This window comes from Phyllobates terribilis, unplaced genomic scaffold (genome assembly GCF_046119375.1).
Source record: "Phyllobates terribilis strain yellow unplaced genomic scaffold, ASM4611937v1 Scaffold_710__1_contigs__length_769263, whole genome shotgun sequence".
Lineage (NCBI taxonomy): Eukaryota > Metazoa > Chordata > Amphibia > Anura > Dendrobatidae > Phyllobates > Phyllobates terribilis.
This window is the reverse complement of record NW_027363470.1, coordinates 338,428-351,499: the sequence shown is the minus strand read 5'-3', so window position 1 is coordinate 351,499 and position 13,072 is coordinate 338,428. Positions and strand designations below refer to the sequence as shown.

General features: G+C 43.3%; 7 non-coding genes and 1 pseudogene across 7 annotated transcripts; all 8 read right to left on the bottom strand.

Moving 5' to 3' along the window:
• Positions 1 to 1,048: 1,048 nt before the first annotated feature.
• LOC141236467 (U2 spliceosomal RNA) lies at positions 1,049 to 1,239 on the bottom strand. Its single transcript, XR_012302119.1, has one exon. It is a non-coding gene; the product is annotated as a U2 spliceosomal RNA (small nuclear RNA).
• Positions 1,240 to 2,354: 1,115 nt separating this feature from the next.
• On the bottom strand, positions 2,355 to 2,545 carry LOC141236696 (U2 spliceosomal RNA). The gene has a single exon (XR_012302346.1). It is a non-coding gene; the product is annotated as a U2 spliceosomal RNA (small nuclear RNA).
• Positions 2,546 to 3,660: 1,115 nt separating this feature from the next.
• On the bottom strand, positions 3,661 to 3,851 carry LOC141236466 (U2 spliceosomal RNA). The gene has a single exon (XR_012302118.1). It is a non-coding gene; the product is annotated as a U2 spliceosomal RNA (small nuclear RNA).
• Positions 3,852 to 4,966: 1,115 nt separating this feature from the next.
• LOC141236465 (U2 spliceosomal RNA) lies at positions 4,967 to 5,157 on the bottom strand. The gene has a single exon (XR_012302117.1). It is a non-coding gene; the product is annotated as a U2 spliceosomal RNA (small nuclear RNA).
• A 1,115-nt stretch (positions 5,158 to 6,272) lies between these two features.
• On the bottom strand, positions 6,273 to 6,452 carry LOC141236709 (U2 spliceosomal RNA; annotated as a pseudogene).
• A 2,853-nt stretch (positions 6,453 to 9,305) lies between these two features.
• On the bottom strand, positions 9,306 to 9,496 carry LOC141236665 (U2 spliceosomal RNA). Its single transcript, XR_012302316.1, has one exon. It is a non-coding gene; the product is annotated as a U2 spliceosomal RNA (small nuclear RNA).
• A 1,115-nt stretch (positions 9,497 to 10,611) lies between these two features.
• Positions 10,612 to 10,802, bottom strand: LOC141236464 (U2 spliceosomal RNA). The gene has a single exon (XR_012302116.1). It is a non-coding gene; the product is annotated as a U2 spliceosomal RNA (small nuclear RNA).
• Positions 10,803 to 11,917: 1,115 nt separating this feature from the next.
• Positions 11,918 to 12,103, bottom strand: LOC141236718 (U2 spliceosomal RNA). Its single transcript, XR_012302367.1, has one exon. It is a non-coding gene; the product is annotated as a U2 spliceosomal RNA (small nuclear RNA).
• Between the last annotated feature and the right edge of the window lie 969 nt (positions 12,104 to 13,072).

Sequence of the window (13,072 nt, the reverse complement as noted above, 5' to 3'; positions counted from 1 at the left end):
TCCTGGACTCCCGTTAAGAAGACATGTTGTCAACCTCTCGATCCCTTACATGCCTGCACTTTTCGGCTTGCTGCTGCTGCAATCCACGCGTTTTAGATCTGCATAACTCCACCTCTTTAAACACAGCACCTTCACCCCCTGCTGTTCCCACCCGCCTCAACACCGTTGGAAGGGAGGAGAACCAATTAAGGCGGGGGGTGGGGTGGAACGAGCAGCTGTCTACCCTTAGCAGGAGGGCTCCTGATTACATACCTCTCCTGCTGCTGCTGCTGCTGGCTGTCCAGCAGCAGACTGAAGGTGGCTGCTGCTGTGCACAGGTATATAAAGGCTCAGAGCCTATTATGACACGCGCAGCCAGCGTTCCATTGCCACATTCCATCTACTGCAGGCAGGATACCTGGCTGGCTGAATGTCGCTGAGAAGCTCACAGAGACCGCCATAAGCAACAGTTTAACAGAATGCCACAGACTAATCAACCAAACTTTTTGGGTTGGGTTCTCTTTTATAGTCTGCAGGCATTAAATGAAAGAAGTCAGTGTTCCAGCAGAAGGAGACAACGTTTCAGAAAAGGCATTGTAGCAAACCAAAAAAGAAATTTTAAGCGCAGCAGAGTAACCAGCGCACATACCTGTTAGCTCAGGTGAGTTTAAAAGGCTGCTGTTGATAACAAGGGCATTTGCTAAATAGATGGTGTGTGTGCAACAATATACTGAAAGGTCAATTATATTGTGCAGCTTATCTCACCACCTGTAGTTATTTAGGTGAAAGCTCCAAAATGCTTGCCTAATATGTCTGTTTATCCAAAAGGAAGTAAAAAGGGAGAGCTAGAAAGATAGCATTGCATCACATTACATGGCAATGCAATGCACAGTTGCTGAAGTTGAACCAAAATGAGCTTGTAATCTGGCTTCTGCAACTTTGAACATGAAAAATCCAATGAGGAGAAGAAAAGCAAAGCCAAAGAGTCCATCCCAAAATCCGACAAACAAGCAAAATGAACAAAAAACATTGAATTCAATTCTTTCTGATTTTAGAAACTGCATTAAAGAAGGGGTGCACCGGTCCTGGAGATACTGCAATACCAGGTCAATGCGTGGAGTGGACAGAGCAAGCTCTTTTTCCATCTCCCTGTTCTAAAAATCCATTTAATATATGGTCCCCAGATAGGGGACGTATCAGATATTAAACTGATAAGAACAGATACTACACTTGATCTTAGCCAAAAGGCCGAGAAGCGATAACCAGAATTGGTTTCAAACTACGGAGCCACCCAAGGATCCTGAAAAGTCCATTTGTGGAGATGAGCTCCTGGACTCCCGTTAAGAAGACATGTTGTCAACCTCTAGATCCCTTACATGCCTGCACTTTTCGGCTTGCTGCTGCTGCAATCCACGCGTTTTAGATCTGCATAACTCCACCTCTTTAAACACAGCACCTTCACCCCCTGCTGTTCCCACCCGCCTCAACACCGTTGGAAGGGAGGAGAACCAATTAAGGCGGGGGGTGGGGTGGAACGAGCAGCTGTCTACCCTTAGCAGGAGGGCTCCTGATTACATACCTCTCCTGCTGCTGCTGCTGCTGGCTGTCCAGCAGCAGACTGAAGGTGGCTGCTGCTGTGCACAGGTATATAAAGGCTCAGAGCCTATTATGACACGCGCAGCCAGCGTTCCATTGCCACATTCCATCTACTGCAGGCAGGATACCTGGCTGGCTGAATGTCGCTGAGAAGCTCACAGAGACCGCCATAAGCAACAGTTTAACAGAATGCCACAGACTAATCAACCAAACTTTTTGGGTTGGGTTCTCTTTTATAGTCTGCAGGCATTAAATGAAAGAAGTCAGTGTTCCAGCAGAAGGAGACAACGTTTCAGAAAAGGCATTGTAGCAAACCAAAAAAGAAATTTTAAGCGCAGCAGAGTAACCAGCGCACATACCTGTTAGCTCAGGTGAGTTTAAAAGGCTGCTGTTGATAACAAGGGCATTTGCTAAATAGATGGTGTGTGTGCAACAATATACTGAAAGGTCAATTATATTGTGCAGCTTATCTCACCACCTGTAGTTATTTAGGTGAAAGCTCCAAAATGCTTGCCTAATATGTCTGTTTATCCAAAAGGAAGTAAAAAGGGAGAGCTAGAAAGATAGCATTGCATCACATTACATGGCAATGCAATGCACAGTTGCTGAAGTTGAACCAAAATGAGCTTGTAATCTGGCTTCTGCAACTTTGAACATGAAAAATCCAATGAGGAGAAGAAAAGCAAAGCCAAAGAGTCCATCCCAAAATCCGACAAACAAGCAAAATGAACAAAAAACATTGAATTCAATTCTTTCTGATTTTAGAAACTGCATTAAAGAAGGGGTGCACCGGTCCTGGAGATACTGCAATACCAGGTCAATGCGTGGAGTGGACAGAGCAAGCTCTTTTTCCATCTCCCTGTTCTAAAAATCCATTTAATATATGGTCCCCAGATAGGGGACGTATCAGATATTAAACTGATAAGAACAGATACTACACTTGATCTTAGCCAAAAGCCCGAGAAGCGATAACCAGAATTGGTTTCAAACTACGGAGCCACCCAAGGATCCTGAAAAGTCCATTTGTGGAGATGAGCTCCTGGACTCCCGTTAAGAAGACATGTTGTCAACCTCTAGATCCCTTACATGCCTGCACTTTTCGGCTTGCTGCTGCTGCAATCCACGCGTTTTAGATCTGCATAACTCCACCTCTTTAAACACAGCACCTTCACCCCCTGCTGTTCCCACCCGCCTCAACACCGTTGGAAGGGAGGAGAACCAATTAAGGCGGGGGGTGGGGTGGAACGAGCAGCTGTCTACCCTTAGCAGGAGGGCTCCTGATTACATACCTCTCCTGCTGCTGCTGCTGCTGGCTGTCCAGCAGCAGACTGAAGGTGGCTGCTGCTGTGCACAGGTATATAAAGGCTCAGAGCCTATTATGACACGCGCAGCCAGCGTTCCATTGCCACATTCCATCTACTGCAGGCAGGATACCTGGCTGGCTGAATGTCGCTGAGAAGCTTACAGAGACCGCCATAAGCAACAGTTTAACAGAATGCCACAGACTAATCAACCAAACTTTTTGGGTTGGGTTCTCTTTTATAGTCTGCAGGCATTAAATGAAAGAAGTCAGTGTTCCAGCAGAAGGAGACAACGTTTCAGAAAAGGCATTGTAGCAAACCAAAAAAGAAATTTTAAGCGCAGCAGAGTAACCAGCGCACATACCTGTTAGCTCAGGTGAGTTTAAAAGGCTGCTGTTGATAACAAGGGCATTTGCTAAATAGATGGTGTGTGTGCAACAATATACTGAAAGGTCAATTATATTGTGCAGCTTATCTCACCACCTGTAGTTATTTAGGTGAAAGCTCCAAAATGCTTGCCTAATATGTCTGTTTATCCAAAAGGAAGTAAAAAGGGAGAGCTAGAAAGATAGCATTGCATCACATTACATGGCAATGCAATGCACAGTTGCTGAAGTTGAACCAAAATGAGCTTGTAATCTGGCTTCTGCAACTTTGAACATGAAAAATCCAATGAGGAGAAGAAAAGCAAAGCCAAAGAGTCCATCCCAAAATCCGACAAACAAGCAAAATGAACAAAAAACATTGAATTCAATTCTTTCTGATTTTAGAAACTGCATTAAAGAAGGGGTGCACCGGTCCTGGAGATACTGCAATACCAGGTCAATGCGTGGAGTGGACAGAGCAAGCTCTTTTTCCATCTCCCTGTTCTAAAAATCCATTTAATATATGGTCCCCAGATAGGGGACGTATCAGATATTAAACTGATAAGAACAGATACTACACTTGATCTTAGCCAAAAGGCCGAGAAGCGATAACCAGAATTGGTTTCAAACTACGGAGCCACCCAAGGATCCTGAAAAGTCCATTTGTGGAGATGAGCTCCTGGACTCCCGTTAAGAAGACATGTTGTCAACCTCTAGATCCCTTACATGCCTGCACTTTTCGGCTTGCTGCTGCTGCAATCCACGCGTTTTAGATCTGCATAACTCCACCTCTTTAAACACAGCACCTTCACCCCCTGCTGTTCCCACCCGCCTCAACACCGTTGGAAGGGAGGAGAACCAATTAAGGCGGGGGGTGGGGTGGAACGAGCAGCTGTCTACCCTTAGCAGGAGGGCTCCTGATTACATACCTCTCCTGCTGCTGCTGCTGCTGGCTGTCCAGCAGCAGACTGAAGGTGGCTGCTGCTGTGCACAGGTATATAAAGGCTCAGAGCCTATTATGACACGCGCAGCCAGCGTTCCATTGCCACATTCCATCTACTGCAGGCAGCATACCTGGCTGGCTGAATGTCGCTGAGAAGCTCACAGAGACCGCCATAAGCAACAGTTTAACAGAATGCCACAGACTAATCAACCAAACTTTTTGGGTTGGGTTCTCTTTTATAGTCTGCAGGCATTAAATGAAAGAAGTCAGTGTTCCAGCAGAAGGAGACAACGTTTCAGAAAAGGCATTGTAGCAAACCAAAAAAGAAATTTTAAGCGCAGCAGAGTAACCAGCGCACATACCTGTTAGCTCAGGTGAGTTTAAAAGGCTGCTGTTGATAACAAGGGCATTTGCTAAATAGATGGTGTGTGTGCAACAATATACTGAAAGGTCAATTATATTGTGCAGCTTATCTCACCACCTGTAGTTATTTAGGTGAAAGCTCCAAAATGCTTGCCTAATATGTCTGTTTATCCAAAAGGAAGTAAAAAGGGAGAGCTAGAAAGATAGCATTGCATCACATTACATGGCAATGCAATGCACAGTTGCTGAAGTTGAACCAAAATGAGCTTGTAATCTGGCTTCTGCAACTTTGAACATGAAAAATCCAATGAGGAGAAGAAAAGCAAAGCCAAAGAGTCCATCCCAAAATCCGACAAACAAGCAAAATGAACAAAAAACATTGAATTCAATTCTTTCTGATTTTAGAAACTGCATTAAAGAAGGGGTGCACCGGTCCTGGAGATACTGCAATACCAGGTCAATGCGTGGAGTGGACAGAGCAAGCTCTTTTTCCATCTCCCTGTTCTAAAAATCCATTTAATATATGGTCCCCAGATAGGGGACGTATCAGATATTAAACTGATAAGAACAGATACTACACTTGATCTTAGCCAAAAGGCCGAGAAGCGATAACCAGAATTGGTTTCAAACTACGGAGCCACCCAAGGATCCTGAAAAGTCCATTTGTGGAGATGAGCTCCTGGACTCCCGTTAAGAAGACATGTTGTCAACCTCTAGATCCCTTACATGCCTGCACTTTTCGGCTTGCTGCTGCTGCAATCCACGCGTTTTAGATCTGCATAACTCCACCTCTTTAAACACAGCACCTTCACCCCCTGCTGTTCCCACCCGCCTCAACACCGTTGGAAGGGAGGAGAACCAATTAAGGCGGGGGGTGGGGTGGAACGAGCAGCTGTCTACCCTTAGCAGGAGGGCTCCTGATTACATACCTCTCCTGCTGCTGCTGCTGCTGGCTGTCCAGCAGCAGACTGAAGGTGGCTGCTGCTGTGCACAGGTATATAAAGGCTCAGAGCCTATTATGACACGCGCAGCCAGCGTTCCATTGCCACATTCCATCTACTGCAGGTAGGATACCTGGCTGGCTGAATGTCGCTGAGAAGCTCACAGAGACCGCCATAAGCAACAGTTTAACAGAATGCCACAGACTAATCAACCAAACTTTTTGGGTTGGGTTCTCTTTTATAGTCTGCAGGCATTAAATGAAAGAAGTCAGTGTTCCAGCAGAAGGAGACAACGTTTCAGAAAAGGCATTGTAGCAAACCAAAAAAGAAATTTTAAGCGCAGCAGAGTAACCAGCGCACATACCTGTTAGCTCAGGTGAGTTTAAAAGGCTGCTGTTGATAACAAGGGCATTTGCTAAATAGATGGTGTGTGTGCAACAATATACTGAAAGGTCAATTATATTGTGCAGCTTATCTCACCACCTGTAGTTATTTAGGTGAAAGCTCCAAAATGCTTGCCTAATATGTCTGTTTATCCAAAAGGAAGTAAAAAGGGAGAGCTAGAAAGATAGCATTGCATCACATTACATGGCAATGCAATGCACAGTTGCTGAAGTTGAACCAAAATGAGCTTGTAATCTGGCTTCTGCAACTTTGAACATGAAAAATCCAATGAGGAGAAGAAAAGCAAAGCCAAAGATTCCATCCCAAAATCCGACAAACAAGCAAAATGAACAAAAAACATTGAATTCAATTCTTTCTGATTTTAGAAACTGCATTAAAGAAGGGGTGCACCGGTCCTGGAGATACTGCAATACCAGGTCAATGCGTGGAGTGGACAGAGCAAGCTCTTTTTCCATCTCCCTGTTCTAAAAATCCATTTAATATATGGTCCCCAGATAGGGGACGTATCAGATATTAAACTGATAAGAACAGATTTTTTTTTTTTTTTTTTAAAACCTATTCAGGTTAAAATTAAAGTCCACTCCACAGTCCTCTTCTCCAAAAAGGGAGACAAGACGTGGACTCCAACTTAAATCATCATCAGGTTTTGGTACTTTTAATGTCAGAAAAAAAAATTACAAAAATACAACAATACTTACAAAGAAAGAAATGTTTCAGAACCTGAATGGATACCAAAAAAATAAAAATTAAATTATAACTGTATTAACAACAGTAATAACATCAAGTAAAATACTTGTAACCATTATCAAAAGCATGAACCCCAACCCAACTCAGAACCTTAAGGGACAAATCTTCAACCCTTGATGCTGAAAAAACTTGTTTCGATACACCATCTGGTATTCTATATTTCACACAAAAAACATTTTTATCTCTTATTAGTTCTTTCCTAACATTCTCTATAAGATAGTCCAAACGTTTCTCATCATACAACTTACGGTACAACCGGTTAAAATATTCTGCATTCTTTATAAACATAGGTTGTTGAAAAACAACTATATTTTCTTCCATTGCCACCTCCACTTCCTGTTCCTTTCTCTTTTCTTGCTTTTTAACCTTACCACGGCCAGTTCCCTGACTTACACCTCCCATTTCACTCTCTACCCTATCCCCCCAATCTACTCTTGTTTTCTCCATCTCCCTCTGCACTCCTACAGGTTTGCTTTCTTTTCCCTTTACCACCAACACCTTTTCTACACTTTCCTCCTTTCTCTCTACCAAAACCTTTTTAACCACTACCTCCTTCTCTTTATTTCTTTTCCTCTTTGGGCAATTCTTAAAAACATGCGTATCTTCCTGACACAAGTTGCACTTCCTCCGATCTTTACAATCCTTTGACTCATGATCACCTTTTTTGCAAAAACCACATACACCACCCGAACAATTTTCCTTTCCATGCCCGTATTGACGACAAACTCGACAAAAAGTGGGTATACCACTGAAAAAAATATCACCATTTATATTACCCAACTTAAACCTAGCTGGGGGAAGCAACACAGTCCCCTGCTCATCTTCTTTGAAACGGACCAAAAATTTCCACTTCGAAGTCCAAAAACCAAATTCATTATAAATCTTCCCTTTTGGTGTTACTGACAAACAAAAAAACTCCAAAAATGTAAGAACATCCTCTTCGTCCACCAATGGAGAGTACATTTTAACAATGATCCATTTATCTCTAACGGGGAAGTGTGGCATTACACTTATCCCCTCCATTCTTTTATCCTGGCTTGCAGTCATTTTCCTTGGATATCCTTCAAAAAAAACTTTGTCAACAAAAACTATATCATAAACACCCCTCCTGGGGTAGTCCATTATCGCCAACACTTCTTCTGTCTTCAAACCAAAAAGATCCACAAGAACTTAACTCATCACATACCTAAAATCCTTTTGATCTCGAAAGTTCTCCTGAACAACCAAACGAATAGAATTCTGCACCTTAGCGAATTCAGGCACATGATCTTCCTCTCCTTCATGTGATGCTGCAGACATCTTCTTCACAAACAGGTTCTCCTCTTCTCAATAGAAACCTTCAACACCGAAGTGCCAGGTAGATGATCGCCTCCCGTTGCCCGGGGACTAATCCGACTCCCTAATAGCAGCAGGGAGGTGAAGCCCTGCTGAAAAACAGAGCGATCCCCCCAGGCCAAGGAGCCGGGTACCCCGAGCACCTCTCAGCCAAGACCAAGGCAGCAGCCGCTAGATCACTGCACTTGATCTTAGCCAAAAGGCCGAGAAGCGATAACCAGAATTGGTTTCAAACTACGGAGCCACCCAAGGATCCTGAAAAGTCCATTTGTGGAGATGAGCTCCTGGACTCCCGTTAAGAAGACATGTTGTCAACCTCTAGATCCCTTACATGCCTGCACTTTTCGGCTTGCTGCTGCTGCAATCCACGCGTTTTAGATCTGCATAACTCCACCTCTTTAAACACAGCACCTTCACCCCCTGCTGTTCCCACCCGCCTCAACACCGTTGGAAGGGAGGAGAACCAATTAAGGCGGGGGGTGGGGTGGAACGAGCAGCTGTCTACCCTTAGCAGGAGGGCTCCTGATTACATACCTCTCCTGCTGCTGCTGCTGCTGGCTGTCCAGCAGCAGACTGAAGGTGGCTGCTGCTGTGCACAGGTATATAAAGGCTCAGAGCCTATTATGACACGCGCAGCCAGCGTTCCATTGCCACATTCCATCTACTGCAGGCAGGATACCTGGCTGGCTGAATGTCGCTGAGAAGCTCACAGAGACCGCCATAAGCAACAGTTTAACAGAATGCCACAGACTAATCAACCAAACTTTTTGGGTTGGGTTCTCTTTTATAGTCTGCAGGCATTAAATGAAAGAAGTCAGTGTTCCAGCAGAAGGAGACAACGTTTCAGAAAAGGCATTGTAGCAAACCAAAAAAGAAATTTTAAGCGCAGCAGAGTAACCAGCGCACATACCTGTTAGCTCAGGTGAGTTTAAAAGGCTGCTGTTGATAACAAGGGCATTTGCTAAATAGATGGTGTGTGTGCAACAATATACTGAAAGGTCAATTATATTGTGCAGCTTATCTCACCACCTGTAGTTATTTAGGTGAAAGCTCCAAAATGCTTGCCTAATATGTCTGTTTATCCAAAAGGAAGTAAAAAGGGAGAGCTAGAAAGATAGCATTGCATCACATTACATGGCAATGCAATGCACAGTTGCTGAAGTTGAACCAAAATGAGCTTGTAATCTGGCTTCTGCAACTTTGAACATGAAAAATCCAATGAGGAGAAGAAAAGCAAAGCCAAAGAGTCCATCCCAAAATCCGACAAACAAGCAAAATGAACAAAAAACATTGAATTCAATTCTTTCTGATTTTAGAAACTGCATTAAAGAAGGGGTGCACCGGTCCTGGAGATATTGCAATACCAGGTCAATGCGTGGAGTGGACAGAGCAAGCTCTTTTTCCATCTCCCTGTTCTAAAAATCCATTTAATATATGGTTCCCAGATAGGGGACGTATCAGATATTAAACTGATAAGAACAGATACTACACTTGATCTTAGCCAAAAGGCCGAGAAGCGATAACCAGAATTGGTTTCAAACTACGGAGCCACCCAAGGATCCTGAAAAGTCCATTTGTGGAGATGAGCTCCTGGACTCCCGTTAAGAAGACATGTTGTCAACCTCTAGATCCCTTACATGCCTGCACTTTTCGGCTTGCTGCTGCTGCAATCCACGCGTTTTAGATCTGCATAACTCCACCTCTTTAAACACAGCACCTTCACCCCCTGCTGTTCCCACCCGCCTCAACACCGTTGGAAGGGAGGAGAACCAATTAAGGCGGGGGGTGGGGTGGAACGAGCAGCTGTCTACCCTTAGCAGGAGGGCTCCTGATTACATACCTCTCCTGCTGCTGCTGCTGCTGGCTGTCCAGCAGCAGACTGAAGGTGGCTGCTGCTGTGCACAGGTATATAAAGGCTCAGAGCCTATTATGACACGCGCAGCCAGCGTTCCATTGCCACATTCCATCTACTGCAGGCAGGATACCTGGCTGGCTGAATGTCGCTGAGAAGCTCACAGAGACCGCCATAAGCAACAGTTTAACAGAATGCCACAGACTAATCAACCAAACTTTTTGGGTTGGGTTCTCTTTTATAGTCTGCAGGCATTAAATGAAAGAAGTCAGTGTTCCAGCAGAAGGAGACAACGTTTCAGAAAAGGCATTGTAGCAAACCAAAAAAGAAATTTTAAGCGCAGCAGAGTAACCAGCGCACATACCTGTTAGCTCAGGTGAGTTTAAAAGGCTGCTGTTGATAACACGGGCATTTGCTAAATAGATGGTGTGTGTGCAACAATATACTGAAAGGTCAATTATATTGTGCAGCTTATCTCACCACCTGTAGTTATTTAGGTGAAAGCTCCAAAATGCTTGCCTAATATGTCTGTTTATCCAAAAGGAAGTAAAAAGGGAGAGCTAGAAAGATAGCATTGCATCACATTACATGGCAATGCAATGCACAGTTGCTGAAGTTGAACCAAAATGAGCTTGTAATCTGGCTTCTGCAACTTTGAACATGAAAAATCCAATGAGGAGAAGAAAAGCAAAGCCAAAGAGTCCATCCCAAAATCCGACAAACAAGCAAAATGAACAAAAAACATTGAATTCAATTCTTTCTGATTTTAGAAACTGCATTAAAGAAGGGGTGCACCGGTCCTGGAGATACTGCAATACCAGGTCAATGCGTGGAGTGGACAGAGCAAGCTCTTTTTCCATCTCCCTGTTCTAAAAATCCATTTAATATATGGTCCCCAGATAGGGGACGTATCAGATATTAAACTGATAAGAACAGATACTACACTTGATCTTAGCCAAAAGGCCGAGAAGCGATAACCAGAATTGGTTTCAAACTACGGAGCCACCCAAGGATCCTGAAAAGTCCATTTGTGGAGATGAGCTCCTGGACTCCCGTTAAGAAGACATGTTGTCAACCTCTAGATCCCTTACATGCCTGCACTTTTCGGCTTGCTGCTGCTGCAATCCACGCGTTTTAGATCTGCATAACTCCACCTCTTTAAACACAGCACCTTCACCCCCTGCTGTTCCCACCCGCCTCAACACCGTTGGAAGGGAGGAGAACCAATTAAGGCGGGGGGTGAGGTGGAACGAGCAGCTGTCTACCCTTAGCAGGAGGGCTCCTGATTACATACCTCTCCTGCTGCTGCTGCTGCTGGCTGTCCAGCAGCAGACTGAAGGTGGCTGCTGCTGTGCACAGGTATATAAAGGCTCAGAGCCTATTATGACACGCGCAGCCAGCGTTCCATTGCCACATTCCATCTACTGCAGGCAGGATACCTGGCTGGCTGAATGTCGCTGAGAAGCTCACAGAGACCGCCATAAGCAACAGTTTAACAGAATGCCACAGACTAATCAACCAAACTTTTTGGGTTGGGTTCTCTTTTATAGTCTGCAGGCATTAAATGAAAGAAGTCAGTGTTCCAGCAGAAGGAGACAACGTTTCAGAAAAGGCATTGTAGCAAACCAAAAAAGAAATTTTAAGCGCAGCAGAGTAACCAGCGCACATACCTGTTAGCTCAGGTGAGTTTAAAAGGCTGCTGTTGATAACAAGGGCATTTGCTAAATAGATGGTGTGTGTGCAACAATATACTGAAAGGTCAATTATATTGTGCAGCTTATCTCACCACCTGTAGTTATTTAGGTGAAAGCTCCAAAATTCTTGCCTAATATGTCTGTTTATCCAAAAGGAAGTAAAAAGGGAGAGCTAGAAAGATAGCATTGCATCACATTACATGGCAATGCAATGCACAGTTGCTGAAGTTGAACCAAAATGAGCTTGTAATCTGGCTTCTGCAACTTTGAACATGAAAAATCCAATGAGGAGAAGAAAAGCAAAGCCAAAGAGTCCATCCCAAAATCCGACAAACAAGCAAAATGAACAAAAAACATTGAATTCAATTCTTTCTGATTTTAGAAACTGCATTAAAGAAGGGGTGCACCGGTCCTGGAGATACTGCAATACCAGGTCAATGCGTGGAGTGGACAGAGCAAGCTCTTTTTCCATCTCCCTGTTCTAAAAATCCATTTAATATATGGTCCCCAGATAGGGGACGTATCAGATATTAAACTGATAAGAACAGATTTTTTTAATTTGGCTATCCCCTGCAGAGGGATAAAACCGTTTATTAAAACTTTAACAAATTACAAGCATAATTAGACAAATACCAAACGTTAAAAGACAAATGAAATTTACAAAACAAAAAAATACAAAGATTTTAAATAATTAGGTTCCATTGGTCAACAAGCCATTTTTTGGAAATATGTACATTCTTCTTTTTGTCAATTAAATAATAAGTATACATTTCACATAAACATAAACTTAAAACATCATTCACTGATAAAACATCTTGTTTAAAAATAGCAATGTTGCGCGCTTTCCAGAGAGATGACTTGGCGCAGTTCACTGTCTTCCAAGCCATTGTGTACTGGTCCATTGTGGGGCATTCCATAAGTCCGTATAGCACAGTTTTATATGTAAAGTCCTTGAGGTCTGCCACCCTTTCCAGTAAGGGGAGCAGTCTTCTCCAGAAATCCTTTGCAAAATTACATGTCCATAATAGATGTTCCACCGTTTCCTCTTCTTGGCATCCGGCTCTTGGGCAGATGGCAGACCTCACAAATCCTCTTCTGTATTGGAATGCCCGGCAAGGAAGACAGCGGTGCATGCAACTCCAAGCCAGATCTCTCTGTTCATTAAAAAGATAAAAAACGTTAATCATTTTCCAGATAGACATAGATTTGTCATCATCATATCTGTCAACATTACATATTTCCTCACTTTTACGTATTTCTTTAATTAGCTTCTTACTATTTCTTAATTCCTCTATTTTCTTAGTCCCTAAATTAAAATCGGACACTATTTTCCTTAAAATCTCATAATGCGTCGACAAATTAAAAGCATGGGGCACAGATATATTAACTTCATACCATCCAAACTTTCTCATAAAAAATCCTGTATTAAAACGCATAAAAAAGGACCAATAGTGATTCTTAAAAAGGGCATTAAAACAGTAAACGAACAGATGGATTAAAAGAAACCTATTAAAATCTGGAAAATCTTTACCACCTTTTACTTTTGATTTC